We start from the raw sequence: 15,425 nt of genomic DNA, 5'->3' as shown, positions 1-15,425 counted from the left end.
TGGGAGGTTGTAGTCGCGGTGTCTTTGCATGGGCACTTGTTAGAGTTGCCATCAGCATCTGCTTGCTTCTCACTCAAATTCTCCCTGTCTCCTTGGGGTGGTGGTTGAGGTGGTGGTGGAGAACCCAATCCACCTGTGTAAACACTCTGCCACTCATGATGGGGATGCCGGCCTCAGGGAACAGGTGAAGCATCCTGGCAAGCCCAGAAGGGCGATAGCTCACGTGCCACGTGGCAACCTCTGTGCAGCTCAGCTCTGCTGGGGACTGCTCACCCCCAGGGGCCAGGAAGGTCACTCTGCAGGGCCCAGATCCCCTCCAAGGGATGGGAAGGAGGCCAGAGAATCTCCGTGTTTGAGCCCCAACCTCATGACCAACCCATTCATACATGAGCATTGATTTAACAAGTCCTTATTCAGTGCTTGCTGTGGGCCAGCCACTGTTCCTATTGCTTTGCAAATATCACCTCACCTAATGCCTATGAGGGAGCCAGTATGACGAACTCTACTGTTATAGGGGAGGAAGTGGGAGGGTGAGCCCCTCACCCAAGGCCACACAACTGGGAGGGCAGCTGGCTTTGGGCCCAGAGCCAGGCCCTGTATGCAGCTTGTCATACTGATGCAGAGAAATCGGCATAATGGAGCTTTACTCTGCAAGTGGATGTTGGTGTTCTGAGAGGTTGCTTAGGGTCAGTCAGCTCCCAAGAATGGCGTCTTGTTGAGAACCCCGCTCTTACCCACATGCCCTTATTGCCCTCATATTACACGTCCCCACTGATGTCACAGGAATATTCCTAGATGTGCGGTCTGTCCTGCCTCTCCATCCTGCTGCACTAGCCAAAGGGTCTGTTCCCGTGCCAGCAGCACCCTGTCGTCTTATAACACCTGGGTACTGGGCAGGGCAAGTCCCCACCTATTCTTTGATGGTATCCTGGTGGCTTACATCCTTTGGAAGCTGATACAAATCTCAGAATTGACTTTTTAAAACATTTTTTTGACAGGAGGGGTAAAAGCGTTTTAATTGTTGAAATATATTGGTAAACCTAATTTGCATTGTAGTACTAAGTAGAGACACACAGTCGTTAACAAAGAATTTTCCAAATATTCCATCTTGAGTCTTACAAACAGTATAGAATTAACATAATAATAATAATTTGTCACAGTTATACAAAGGCAGGATAGGGAATTTGATGCTAGAACTTATCTGTAGTTATATTAACCTTTGAGTAAAAAAATAGGAATTTAATTAAAATATGCAAAAAGACATGCAAATTTAAGTAGTTTATTTTGAAATATTACAAAGTAATTCATTATCCCTAATAAAGAAAATTTTCTGATGTTTAAATAAAGCCAAAAACCAAATAGAAAAGAAGAGAACATGATCGCAATTCTGCCACTGAGCTGTCGTCACACCACCCAATATTTTTTTATGGTGATGATGATATTGGTCTTAACTTTTTATTGGCTATCTATTATGTGCCTAGTGCTTTCCTAGGCAGATAAGGTTGTGAGGGAACAAGCTGATTATTGTCAGTTGACCTGACATTTTACTGAAGCGACTGACCCTGGTGAAAGTTTCAGAGCCTGTGGGCACCAACACAGCTCTGGATTCTGCCGGGCACCTAATAGCCGAATTTCTAAGATACCAGTGTCATGAGTTGTGGCCGTCACTGTGTGCATCTGCAGTTTCCTCCAATTGAATTTAAAGCTCCTCATGAAACATTGGTAGAGAACATTGTGCAATAATCCTTTCTCATGAAGCAACCTTGTAATGTGTTTATGAGAAAGAACGGACTTCAGCATAGCCACACCTCTCAAAGGCAGCTTTGATTTCTTCCTTCCTTCCATGGATACCTGAGGCGGAAGATAACTTCACCCAGCCTCCCCCAAAACACAGCTCCTTATACAGTGCAATAAACGCCTGTTGAATGAAACCATTAGCTAACAAGCAAATTGAGATAACAAATTTTCAACAAAACTGCGTTCTTATTGAGGGAGTCCCTTCTCCATCTCAGTGCTGCTCCAGACAGAAAGCTCAGCGGCTTGCTGCTATCTCTGCTAGAACTCCAATGGCAACCCCTCAATGATTGTTCCACCAGCATGTCGACCTCTTCCACTGCATCACCATCAGCACACAAGCTAATCTGTGGTTGGGACACTGATCTCTCAAGTGTTTACAAAAATGAACTGTAGCATCTCATTCAAAAAGGTTGGGAACACTTGGCCAAAGGCTCACATCATGTCTAAAGGAGCTTTGACAGACTCTGTAAGTAATTACCCTTCTTTCTCTCTTAAATAATAGTTCCTCACGTCTGCTAAATTTTGCATATTCACAGAGTACTTTAGAATCAATTATTTCACCTAATCTTTAGACTTACCATATGTATCAAGGAAGATATGCCTATGAATAATGACGACAATAGTAAATTTTATCAAGAGAAAAAAAAGAACATGATCACAATAAGAATTGATTTAATGATTTTACAGCTAAAAATTAACAAGTAGAAATTGTGAAAGACAAATATACTACTTTATATATTTAATTCATTTATAGAGCCTTATTATCTTCAGCTATAAGTACAGTAAGGATTTTATTATATAAAAACCATCCAAAAAGTTTCAGTGAAAAGGTGTGATCTTCGTGTACTGTGTTGAATGGCCAGTTGAAAACGCTGACCAGCAGACTAGGCTGGACAAACATATCTTCCAAGACAGTTTGTTAACTTGTCTTCCACATGTCAACAATGGAAAGTTCCGTAAATGAATATACTGTCTAATCAATTCCCTTGTATCACCCCAACATTCAGCATGTGCCCCTGCTTTTAACTACATGCCCAAGTTAGTTTGTTTTTCGGGGTGGAGCAGTATAACTGTTTAGAATTTCCTTGGAAACATCTGTCACATTACAATGTCCTGTGGAGCCAAATACCTTCTGAATCTTAATGAGCAAGCAAGCTCTTGGTTATTGACTCAAGATATTCATTTTCTTCTAATTTTTTCGCACAGTCTTTGATTGTACACCACATTGACAGCTGTCGATGGCAGGCCAACCCACACCCCTCCATAGCTTCTCCTGAGTCTTCTGTTACATCTTTAGCTGCTCCTGGGGCAGCCTCCACCCTCAGCTGCACCCTCCACTGGTGGCAGTGGAGTCCCAGTTCCCGCAGCCCATCTGGCTGAGGTCAGGGCAGCTGATCTCCTGATCCCACGGCTGGAGGAGGAGACTGAGCGGAACCCGGCAGATGCAGGAGGGTGGAGTGCACAGAGGTACCGACCCCTCCTCACTGCCCTCCTGCCGCTGCCCAGAATAGACTCTTTGTTTTTTTTACACTTTTTCATTTTGGGTGCATGTGCTGGGAATCAAACTCCGGTCTCCCTGATGGCAAGGGGGCATTCTGCCAGTGAATTGACTTTTTTTTTTTTTTTCCGCATGGGCAGGCACCGGGAATCGAACCCGGGTCTCCACATGACAGGCATGAATTGACTTTTGATGAGGATTTCATTGGCTCCATAGTTCACAGTGGGGAGCATTGGTGTTGTGGCAATATTCTCACAGCCTCTTGCGGTGGAGGCCCCAGGGAACCCCATCACCTGGCACTGGTAGGTCTCCCCTGGAGTCTGGGTAGGCCCCAAGACTGACTTTAACCAGGAGTATGCAGTGGTGGCAGTTCTGAGCTTTTGCTTTTAAACTCCTGAGAACCCTGAGCTGCCATCTAAGGTTGACTACCCAGCTGGAGAGGCCACATGGATAAATCATTAGGAGAGGGCCTGAGAACAGGGAGAGACCCAGCTATCTCAGATCGCCAGCTGACCCCAGGCCCAGCCCACCCACCAGCTGCTCAGTAAGAGAGCCGCCCGGCTGAAGCCAGCCCAGACTGCAGGATCACCAGCACATAGAACGACTGTTGTTTTAAGACCCTAAATTTGTGATGACTTGTTACATAGAAGTAGATAAGCAAAACCAGTATTGAACTTTCCAACCCATGTTTCTGGTCTATCTAAGACTCCACGTATTAAAGTCTTAACTAATGAGGTGTCACAAAGTTTTATAATCTTCTCCATAAAGTCTTGCACATCTTTATCATATCAATTCATAGGACTATTATAGTATGCTGCTATTGTAAATATCTCATAGTTTTTTTTTTAATTTAGCAAGAGTAATGACATAGCCATGTATCCCACACTAACAATTAACATTTCCCCATATTTGCTTAATCAATTTTTACTGAAATATTTTAACATTAATTATAGATATCGTGCCATTTCATCCCTAAATAGCTCAATAAGTACCTCTAAAAATTAAGATCATTTTCTTATATTTCCAAATGCCACAATAGAAGCTAACAAAATTAATAATAATCCCTTTATATCATCTAATACCTGGTCAATATTTGGTTTTCCCCAAATGTCTTTTTACAGTTGGTTTGTCTGAACCATTACCCAAATAAAACCTATGCTGTATTTGTTTGACTCCATATCCAAACAAGGTCCACATATTTATTAATTCTCTCTTATCTCATTAGAGTCTCAGAATACGCTTGTGTAGTCAGCAAGGTAAATTACAAATGCCAGGTTTAAAGGTGAGGACACCCGGGCCCAGAGAATGTGTGACCTGGCCCAGGACACACAGGGACTAGAGTTCTCTGTGCTAAGCCCACCCTCCTTGAACTGGGCCTCAAGTCTTCACTGTACAAGTGTCCTCAGACACACTGGTCCTAGTATATGTTAAGGTTTAAGGGGCCCTTATGATATTTGCGTGAGCAGTCCAGGAAACTAAACCAATTCCCATCCCAACCATACTGGTAACCACTGTTCTGGTTTTTTTCCCCAAGATAGATGAATTTTCCCTGATTCTAAAGCATCGTATAAATGGAGTCACACAATGTGTAGCCTTTTATATCTGACTTTTTTTTTCACTCAGCATACCATTGTTCTCCCAGTTTCACCCATTCTGTTGCATGTATCAATAGGCTGTCTTTCTTTATTGCCTAGTATATATATAGTCCACTGTATGAATGTTACCATAATTTGTTTATCCGTTCATCCGCTAATGGCCATTTGAGTTGTGGCCCATTTTTTGGCCATCATGAGTAAAGCCACTATAAATTCTCATGAGCAACTATTTGTGTGGACATATTTTCAGTTTCCTGAGTTAAATATCTGGAAATGAAATTAGCTGGGTCACTGAAACTATGCACAGTGCATAAAAGTCCCAGGTGCCCAGATCCTTACCACATTTTGTCTCTTGGTTATGTATCTTTTTTTCCAGTGTGTTTGATCAAATCTTTTGCCTACTTTTCAGTTGGTCTGCCTGTCTTTTTTGTTATTCAGATGTATAATTATTTGTTTGTCCTGGATACCAACCCTTTGTCAGATAGAAGTTCTGCAAACATTTTCTCCCAAGGCTACGGTTTGATATGCAAAAGTTTTCATTTTTGATGGAATCTCATTTATCAATTTTTAAATTTTGTGATTATTGTGTTCTGTGAGCTAAGAAAACTTTGTGTAACCTCTATTCCTAAAAATATTCTCCTGTGTTATTGTCCAAAAGATTTATGGTTTTACCTTTTATGTTTGGTCTATGATCCACCTCAAATTAGTTTTTGTATGGCATAAGTTTTCCCTCTACCTAGATTTTTCAGTTATTTCAGCATGATTTGTTGAAAATATCTTTTTGCCCCTATAACTGAATGCTATTTTTATTTATTTGTAATGCTTTTGAGTGTATCTGTGCATGTGTGTGTTTATTTTTTATGATTACTCTGGGTATTATACAGTCATAGTTTATCACAGTCTGTAAGTAGTGACATTTTACGTTGCAGTTTTATTTACCTCTCTTTTTACTCATTCAGCTGTTCTGCATTCCTGATGTTGTAGTACTAAGGGGTACTTTATTACAGCTGGGTGTGGGTACAAGTTTAGTCGTGACTTAAGGTTTGCCTTTCCCGCTGCAGAGGCAGGTGGGAAAGGCACCCCATTAGCTCTGGGCAGTGGTCAAAGTCCATGCTCCACACTCAGCCTCCTCTGACACCCCTGACCTGAGGGGTTCAGGTGCCTAATTATGCCCAGTCTAGGCTCCCTACTTGGCCGTGGCTGGTGGGGGCAGGAAGGCAAGTTATTTCCCATGTTTGGCTAGAGTAGAGCAGTTATTGTTAAAAGGTTTTCTATCTGGCTAGCCTATGTCTTTTCTGGTCCTTTGGCTATAGAGTACAGATTTTTCTGGAGGATTTTTTTTTTTTCCTGCACCCGTTGGCATTTCTGGGTCATGAGCTTCTCTAGCATCCAATCTGGTATATATGCGACAAAAAGAAAACCCAGGGAACTCACCGCCATGTTGTTCCTTGAGTCTTGGAGTCCCTAATAGGTCTGCCTTCTTCTCTTCATCTCTTTGGGTCTTCTTATGTTTGCTTTATTTATAATATCCAGGGTTTTTAACTGCACTTCACAGGAGATATTGTGGAGAAATGCTTCTACTGTAGGTTGATTTGGTTCCTTTGTCAAAAAACCAAATGGCCAGACAAATGTGGGTGTCTTTCTTGGCTCTTTATCGGGTTCTGCCTACCTACTTGCTAACTGCTAGGCCTCGCCACGCCGTGTTGATGACTGCCAGAGAATAGAAACTCAGGTAGGGTGCGTCCTGCAGCTTTATTCTTCTCTTTCAAGATTCCCTAAGATTAGAATATTAGGTCTGTGGCATTCCTATACATTTTAAAAACACATCAGTTTCTACAAATGCACACTCACCCAGATGGAGTTATGAATGGATTGTTTTGCAGCTACAGATCGATTTGGAAAGATTTGCCATCTTAATGATATTGAGATTTCCCATGAGATCTTTCTTCATTATTAAAACCTTCCTAAATTTCTCTCAGGAAAATATTATAATATTCCATAAGGAGAATCTTCACAACATGTTTTTAGGAACCATTGTGGGGTTTAAAGTAAGAAGTGTCCATCATGGGCTTGGCCTGTTGATTGTATCTGTATTAGTTATCTTTTGCTGTGGTACAAATTACCCCAAACTTAGTAGGTTTTAAAACAACACACGTTCATTAAAACACAGTTTCTGTGGGTCAGGAGTTCAGGCAGGAAGGAGCTCTGTTTCAGGGTCTCTTACCGGTGGCTATCAAGGGCTCTAGTCTCCTTCCTGTGAAGACTTGAGTGGGGAAAGGTTAGCTTCTAAGCTCATGTGGTTGTTGACAGAATTCATTTCTTTGCTGGCCATTGGCTAGAGATGTGACAAGGTCACTTCCTTGCCACCATGAGTCTCTAACATGGCCTCTTGCTCCATCAAAGCAAGAAAGCCAAGAAGGAACAGTGAGACTCTGCCTGCAAGATGGAAGTCAGAGTTCTTTGTAAATGAATCGCAGAAGTGACATTCTATTCAGCTTTGCTATATTCCACTCATTAGAGGTGAGGCACTAGGTCAGGCCCACTTGAGTGGAGAGGACTGCCCAAGGGTGTAAGGACCAGAGATGGAGATCGCTGGGAGACTCAGAGTCTGTTCCTCACCGTGTCTGTTGCTTTCCTGAGACTGGATGGGCTGGAAAACACCATTTCCTGCAAGCAATCCCAGCATAAATTCTGGGTTTAAACTTTATCTTTCCCAATTCTGGCTCATTACAGAAGAGTCCACTTTGGGCTTTGGACTAATGGCTGTGTTTTTATACTACTGCAAAAGGGGATATCTAAGATAGCTTAGGCTCTGGCCTAATGTCTGCTTAATGATATTGAGCCATTTCTGGACAAGGGCAGTAATTTTTTTGAGATCAAAATTCATCACAGTATGTGTCCTGTCTTCAGATCCCCATTGCCCTGAAATGTTGATCTTTCTCTTTCTGTATAACACAAGGCAACATCTTAGGAAATGCATATAACATAGAGACATCTTTTTGTATCTGGCTGGCAGATGACCACAGGAAATGTGGACATTTATTGACAGTTCAATCTTTCGAGCCTCACGTTCACGCACTACTGAGAAGGGCCTCCTGAATGAAAAATATTCTCTCAGGTGATAAGTTCTTATGGTTGATTGGATCCTTAAAATGCCAAAGAGAATAGTTACATCCAGATCTAGGTCTAGTTGCGTACATCTAGATAAGTCTGGGTGTGCATGAGACAGGGAGGCTGCATGGCACAGCTGCTGAGCACATGGTTCCCGGCAGACCACTGTCCGAACTAGGGCAGCCCAGACGGGTCTGCTGGACTGGCTCCACTGTGCCTACTGAGGCAAGACAGATGCAAGAGCTGTCTTCAGAGCCCCACACACTTCCCAGAGATGCCTCCAAAATCACGCCCCCAGCCACACCCTACCGTTCCTTATAGCCCCCATGTGTGTAGGGGCAAGTGGGGCCTACGGGCCCTGTCCCTCACTGTCCTGGATGGTCTTCCCATCACTGATGGATCTGTCAGTAGGACTGAAGTTTCTACATGTGTGTCTGCATAGTGTGGGAGGTTTATTCGGACATTTTTTTTCCTCTCTCTCTCCCTTCTTTTGTTTTATATTGTAATTGGTGTGTTTGCTTCCATACGTTCTTTCAACTATTTATCACTAGTTACTCTAACAAATATTCCTCTATGTAAATTATATTTCTATCTCACTTTGGTAGTGAATTTTCAGTTGTTTCTTAGGTTTTCCCTGTATAAAACCTTACCTTGTGGTTCAGTGGTAGAACACTCGCCTTTCATGTGGGAGACGCAGGTTCAGTTCCCAGACCATAAACTTCCCCCCGCCCTGCCAAAAAAAAATTCAAGCTAGAAAACCTTATTGATACAAATAGTACCATCTGTGGCCTCTTCTTTTTTTTAAATTGGTGTACATATTATATATTCACATAGCATGTACTCACCCAAAGTGTACAATCAATGGTTCACAATATCAGCTGTACATTTATCATCACAATCAACTTTTTTTGTGTGTGAAAAGTAACATATATACAAAAAGCAATAAATTTCAAAGCGCATCGCAACAACTAGTTGTAGAACATATTTCAGAGTTTGGCATGAGTTACAATTCCACCATTTTAGGTTTTTCCTTCTAGCTGCTCTAACATACTGGAGACTTAAAGAAATATCAATTTAATGATTTAACAATCATTCCAGAGCCTGCCCATGCCAAAAAATATATAAAAATAAAAATAATGATTCAGCAATCATACTCATTTGTTAAACCCTACTTTCTCTTTATAACTCCACAATCACCTTTGTTCTTTCTGTTCCACTCTTTAGGGGAGTTTGGGCTATGCCCATTCTAACTTTTTCATGTTGCAAGGGTCTGTTGATAATATGGAATAGGGGAATGGAACTAATTGATGTTCTGGAGAGGCTGGCCCCTCTGCATTTCAGGACTTATCTGGTCTGGGGACCCATCTAGAGGTTTTAGGTTTCTGGAAAGTTACCCTAGCGCATGGAATCTTTGTAAAATCTTGTATAATGCCCTGGGTATTCTTTAGGATTAGCAAGAACGGTTCCAGTTGTGGTTTGGCAAGCTATGATAGGTAGCAGTGCCTAACTGAAGCTTGCGTAAGAGTGACTTCCAGAGTAGCCTCTCGACTCTGAGTCTATCAGCCACTGATACCTTATGTGTTACACTTCTTTTCCCCCTTTTGGTCAGGATAGAATTGTTGATCCCGTGGTGCCAGGGCCAGACTCATCCCCGGGAGTCATCTCCCATGCTGCCAGGGTGTAGCCTCGCCTCTATAATTTGAATACTTCTTTTCTATTTATCTCCTATCTAATTGACATTTAGAGTACCTTCAGTAGAAAAAAAATTTAAGTAATTTGTGGGATGGTGAGAAGCATGATCTTTCTTTAATTTATAGCGGTGGAGTTCTCATGTTTCCCCTCTGCGTGGGTTTTGGCAGAGGTTTTGGTCTGGGATTGTTTTTTTTTTTCTCATTGAACTTCAATTTTTATTTTCATTATATTGAATTTGGTGGAGGAGGATCCTAAATGAATACATGAATCTGTGATACTCTATTAACCTCTCAAACAGAATTGGGATACAGGGCCAAATTGTTGTAAAGATCAGGATATATATCAGAGTCATAGGAGGTCCACCACAACCGCTGGGGGGTGTTATCTTCCAGGAGAATGACAGGATGTGGGAGTGGAGGTGACCATGGAGGGCTCAGGGTCCCGGGCCCCTAACCTGGTACTTAAGGGTTCTCCACATAGATCACAAGTGGGGAGGTCCACATCACCTCTTCAAGAGGCACGGTTAAAATGATATCTAAATACTTATACTATCTTGGTTGAAAGAAAATATTTTTAAACCCAAAAGCAAGGCATGAAATTTAACAAAAATGTATGTGTGTCCATATATGTACATGTATATACATATGCTCATATGCACATTACTACATAAAAAGTACAATTCCCCATACAAAAAATCATAAATGAAATTATATGACAAAGATGAGATAAAAATTTATAACTTTTTTGTTTTTGTTTTTAATATTTTTATCGAGAGATCATCATGCATCATACAATCCATCCAAAGTATCCAACTAATGGCTCACAATATCATCACATAGTTGTGTATTCATCATCATGACCATTTTTTAGAACATTTGCATTACTCCAGAAAAAGAAATAAAAAAGTAATAAAAAGAAAAAACTCATACATCCCATACCCTTTACCCCTCCCCAGTAGTCACACTAAAAATGAGCATTATGTGGGAGTGCTTTGTAACTGGAAAGTACTTGCTAAAAGTAAGCTCCCTTTTGATTTTCCAAAGAATGTTCTATGATGGAAGTTATCACACTGGCTTTCCCACTAGCAACATTAGCAACAGAACCACCATGGAGGAGGAGGTCGGCAAATATCACGAAAAGATGGATGGAAGAACGGATGATGGGTGGGTGGATGGATGGAGGGATGGGTGGGTAGATGAGTGGGTGGATGGATGGAGGGATGGGTGGGTAGATGAGTGGGTGGATGGATGGATGGGTGGATGGAGGGGGTAGATGGGTGAATAGATGGGAGAGAGGGTGGATGAATGGATGGATGGATAGGTAGAAGGATAATGGATGGATGGAAGGATGATGGATAGATGGGTGGATGGGTGAATGGATGGTGGATGGGTGAGTGGATGAATGGGTGGATGGGTGAGTGGGTGAATGGATGGATGGGTGGACGGATGGAAGACTGATACCTCACTGCCCAAATTCCAAATCTCTGCCAACTTTCTATACAGATGTCTTGCACCCCAGAATGGCCACCAGGGGGCACAAGAGCACAAGCCAACAAACTCGATTTGTGCTTATTGCTGGAGCCCAGAGTTGGCAGTGAGGGATATCAGGGGCCTCCGGATCAGTAGTCTCCCCAAACCAGGGCCTCCCGTTGCTGCCCAGCATCAGGACCCCACACCCTCACCACACCACACCCTGCTCTCGGCATTCTTTCCTTCTCAATTTTCAGCTATCTCCATGTGAGGTGGGAGGCAGGAGGAGGAGGGCCCTGTACTGCATTGGGCGTGTCTAAATTCTGACATGGAAACCTCTGGCAGGTTGGATGGCTCAACTGCTTGATTCGCCGAATTCTTAGCTGGAGGCCAGTCAGGGTCAAAGGGGACAGGAGCTCTAGCTGCCCCTCAGCAGGGTTCTGATTCCAGTGGTAGAAGAGATGTCCTGCCTTTCTGCCTGGGCTAACTCTCCCCTCAGGTGGGCACAGAATAACACAGAATGCACCACTCCATTCCCTTCACCCTCATCTCCTGGCTAGCCTCTCCCCAGCCCCCACGTCTCTTCTCGGTGCCATCCCTAATGTCCACCGGTACATCATATCACCTCCTCAACAGGTCCAAGCAGTGTCAGAACCCAACCCAATTTCTTCCCCCCGCCCCCATAATAACATGCTCCTCCCATAAAAGGTACCCAGGCAGTTTTCCATCTCATGGATTCCTGTGAGCTCTCCATTTTCTACTCGACTACACATTGCCATTAATCATCCTTCCATAGCACAGCTCTGGCCACATGAAGTTCATGTGCAAATACCTCCAAAGTCACTTCCATCAGAATAAAACCCCATCACTGGGAAATGACTTGCCCAGTCATTTCTGAGCCTTCAGAACGAACACAGGTGTGGCCCTCAAGGCCCATTGTGCTTTCTGCCTTCCATTACAGTTATTCAGGAACATATCCTATGCCCCTACAAAAGGCCAGTTTGCTTTTCTAGAAAGTCATATGAGCCAGTGGCCACTAAATATTCATTGACCTTACAGAAGGCCACACTTAGTGGGAGGCAGTCCTAATCCATTGGAGGGATGAATAACTCTTCCATTCTTTTTTTCCCACATCTGGGGCTTAGGGCCCACTCTGATTATTCAAGAGTGCAGAGCTTCTGAAAGCCAGACCTGGAAATGATGTTCAGACTCAGATTCTGAAGGCAGATTCTGTCCCCTGAGAGCAGAGCCCTCAACTCTCAGCTCCACAGCCTTCCTTTTGGCTTTTCTTTAGCACAAGGTGGGGACGTGGAGCCAGCTGGTCTTTGTGCACACAGTGTGTGCGGAAAACCTGTTCAGAGAACAGGGGGCCCAAATTGGCGTGAATGGTAGAGAATCGCCCCAAAGCAATTATCTTCAGGATGAAAGTTGCCCCATTGTGAACATTAAAGAAATCACAGGCTGTTTTAAAGAGTGACATTGAGAGGGAACACATACTTTGTTATATAAATGCTTGAAAGCACAATTCAAAGCTGTTCCTGCTTATTTACTCTCCAATCTTTGAAGTAAAAGTTACCCATGTTTGCGAAAAAAAAAAAAAAAGTAATCACCCATTGTTCGTTACAAACCCTTTTGGGAAATTACAAAGTCTCTGGCAGCAGATCTTCAAACTAAGATTCCTGGCAAGTTGAAGGGAAAAGAAGCCAGACGCCAGGTTTTCTCCTGTCTGGAGGTCAGGGAGGACGTTGGCCTGTGGAGCTGGAATAACTGCATTCTGCAGCTCAGAAGGGGAAAGAGTGGGCCTTGGGGCTTAGTCACTTCACGACTTGTGTAATTGTCTGCCACCCCCACTAAAATGTGACTCTGCACAAAGGCAGGGCGGTTGGTTCACTGCTGCACCCCCAGTGCCTAGAGCAGTGCCTGATTCAATAAAGTGTCAATGAATGAATGAATGAATGAACAAATAAAGGGGTCGCAGTCTATGCTCAGTTTACTCTCTCCAATGCTTAAGCTTAAGATCTCAGGGTGCAGCCCACCCCAGAAGCACTCCATGTGCTTTTACAAGGACACGTGTCCATTCTTTCAGACATCTGAGCCTCTGGGCTGAGAAAGACATACTCTGGCCAAAAAGGTGCTTACCAGGTAACAGGAGGGGGCTCTCATGCTGGCTTTAAAGAGTAAACCAACACAGGAGGTAGGCAAGGAGGCATCCCCGTCACTGGGAGAACTCAAGTTCCTTCACGGGAAGACCTCCTACAGAGCCCTGTAGGGCCCACGTGTTTCCCACACACAGGTAACTGAACTTCTTGAGGAAAAATAAAACATGAGTTAATGAATGCCTTGCTTTGTACTTTGGGGTGGGTTTGCTGTGGGGGAAACCCTATACTCACCCCAATGTGGCAAAGAGGGATTCCCAGAGGAGGCTAGCTGGGCAGCCCCGAGGCAGTGAAGTCTTGAGATAGGTCCTTCTCAGGGGGAAGCAAAACCATCACCATCATACTCACCACTGAGCACTGGACAGTTTTCACAGCACTTCCACATGCACCTTCTCATGTGATTGTCACAACTAACCTTCAGGGTAGGTGTTGATGCCTGGGTTTCTCAACTGAGTCAACTGACAAAACTCAGAGAAGTTAATTGGAGCTGAAGGGATACAGACTGTGCAACAGGACTAGATACAAAAACTCAAAAATGGACAGCACAATACTACCTAATTGTAATGTAATTATGTTAAAACACTGAATGAAGCTGCATCTGAGCTATAGTTTGTTTGTTTGTTTGTTTGTTTGTGTTTTTTTCTTTTTCCTTTCCTTTTCTTTTTTATTATTATTATTATTTCTATTTTTTCTCTATATTAACATTCTATATCTTTTTCTGTTGTTTTGCTAGTTCTTTTCCTAAATCGATGCAAATGTACTAAGAAATGATGACCATACATCTATGTGATGATGTTAAGAATTACTGATTGCATATATAGAATGGAATGATTTCTAAATGTTGTGTTAATTTCTTTTTTCTTTAATTAATAAAAAAAATTAAAAAATAAAAAACTCAGAGAAGTGAGGGGACATGGCTCTGATACCAGAGCCCTGATTCTGTCTGCCCCACCAGAAGATCCCAGAGGTGCAAGACCCTGGGAAAGAAGGGGACAGACAGTGAGTCCTGACTCCCCTCAAGATTTCCCATCAGGAAACTCTGCTTTTAGTTAGATATAATTTAGACCCTTCGTGGGTGAATTAGATCTTCTCAATGAGTTCTGTGAGACTGTATTTGCTTATTATTTATTACCAAAAACACAAGAAGCATTACAATTCCTAATATGATAACAGGTAGCTAAAGAATTTATATCATTTTTCAAATGATCTATTGCATTGATTACTGGAAAGATCTATTACATTGCATTGATATTGCCTGGTCTTTTAAAATCACACTATACTATTAGATTTACCCAAATCAATCTACTGGTAGAAAACCCCTTTTGGGGCAGTAAATGGCTTGTGGCCACTACTAAGGCTGTCAGGCAGCACAGGGCCTGTGGGGCTGGGAAGGGGGGATTAGAAGATGTAGGCTTCGTGGTTACTCTAGGCAGTTTTTTTAATAATTGAAAATAAAATAAAATTTATCTAAACTACATAACCAGCCCTAAAAGCTTTGGCTATGGGTTGCCTGTCCCAAACCATAACACGGTGGCCACACAAACTCAGATGTGGGGCCAGGGAAACTCAATCAATGGAGAACTCGGCAGAGCAATGCTCACCCCACCTCAAACCCTAAGCCTTCCAAACTTGGCGTATTAATTCACTCTAATAGCCTTAGGAAGAAGACAAGTGGGCAAAATCTGAGCCGTTTGGACCCCATGGTTTGAATATATTAAAAGGAGGTATTTTCCTGGATCTTTGGGTACCTGTGTGACACCTAAGACTCAGAGCTGGAGTTCTGCAGCTTTGAAAGTCAGCATTGCCACATACAACAACTATTAAAGAAACTGGAAAAGAGATCTGGCTTCAATTAGAGATAAGAACAAAGCTGACTGGGTTGGGATGGGGGTTAATCAGAACACAGGGGCAAGGAGGACATTGTCTGTATTTTAGAACTTCACCTATTGTATGAGACTAACGGAAAAGATGCTTATTCTGTCCAAAACCTACATTTTCTGTAGCATATAAGCTAACTCAGCTTGTCTGGATAGCTCATTTGAACAAACCAGACACATAGAACCCAGAATGAGAATGAGGGCTTGTAATTCTGTATAGCTTAATGTAA

Source organism: Tamandua tetradactyla, chromosome 1, assembly GCF_023851605.1.
Source record: "Tamandua tetradactyla isolate mTamTet1 chromosome 1, mTamTet1.pri, whole genome shotgun sequence".
NCBI lineage: Eukaryota > Metazoa > Chordata > Mammalia > Pilosa > Myrmecophagidae > Tamandua > Tamandua tetradactyla.
The sequence above is the reverse complement of the archived record's forward strand: the minus strand, read 5'-3'. Positions refer to the sequence as shown.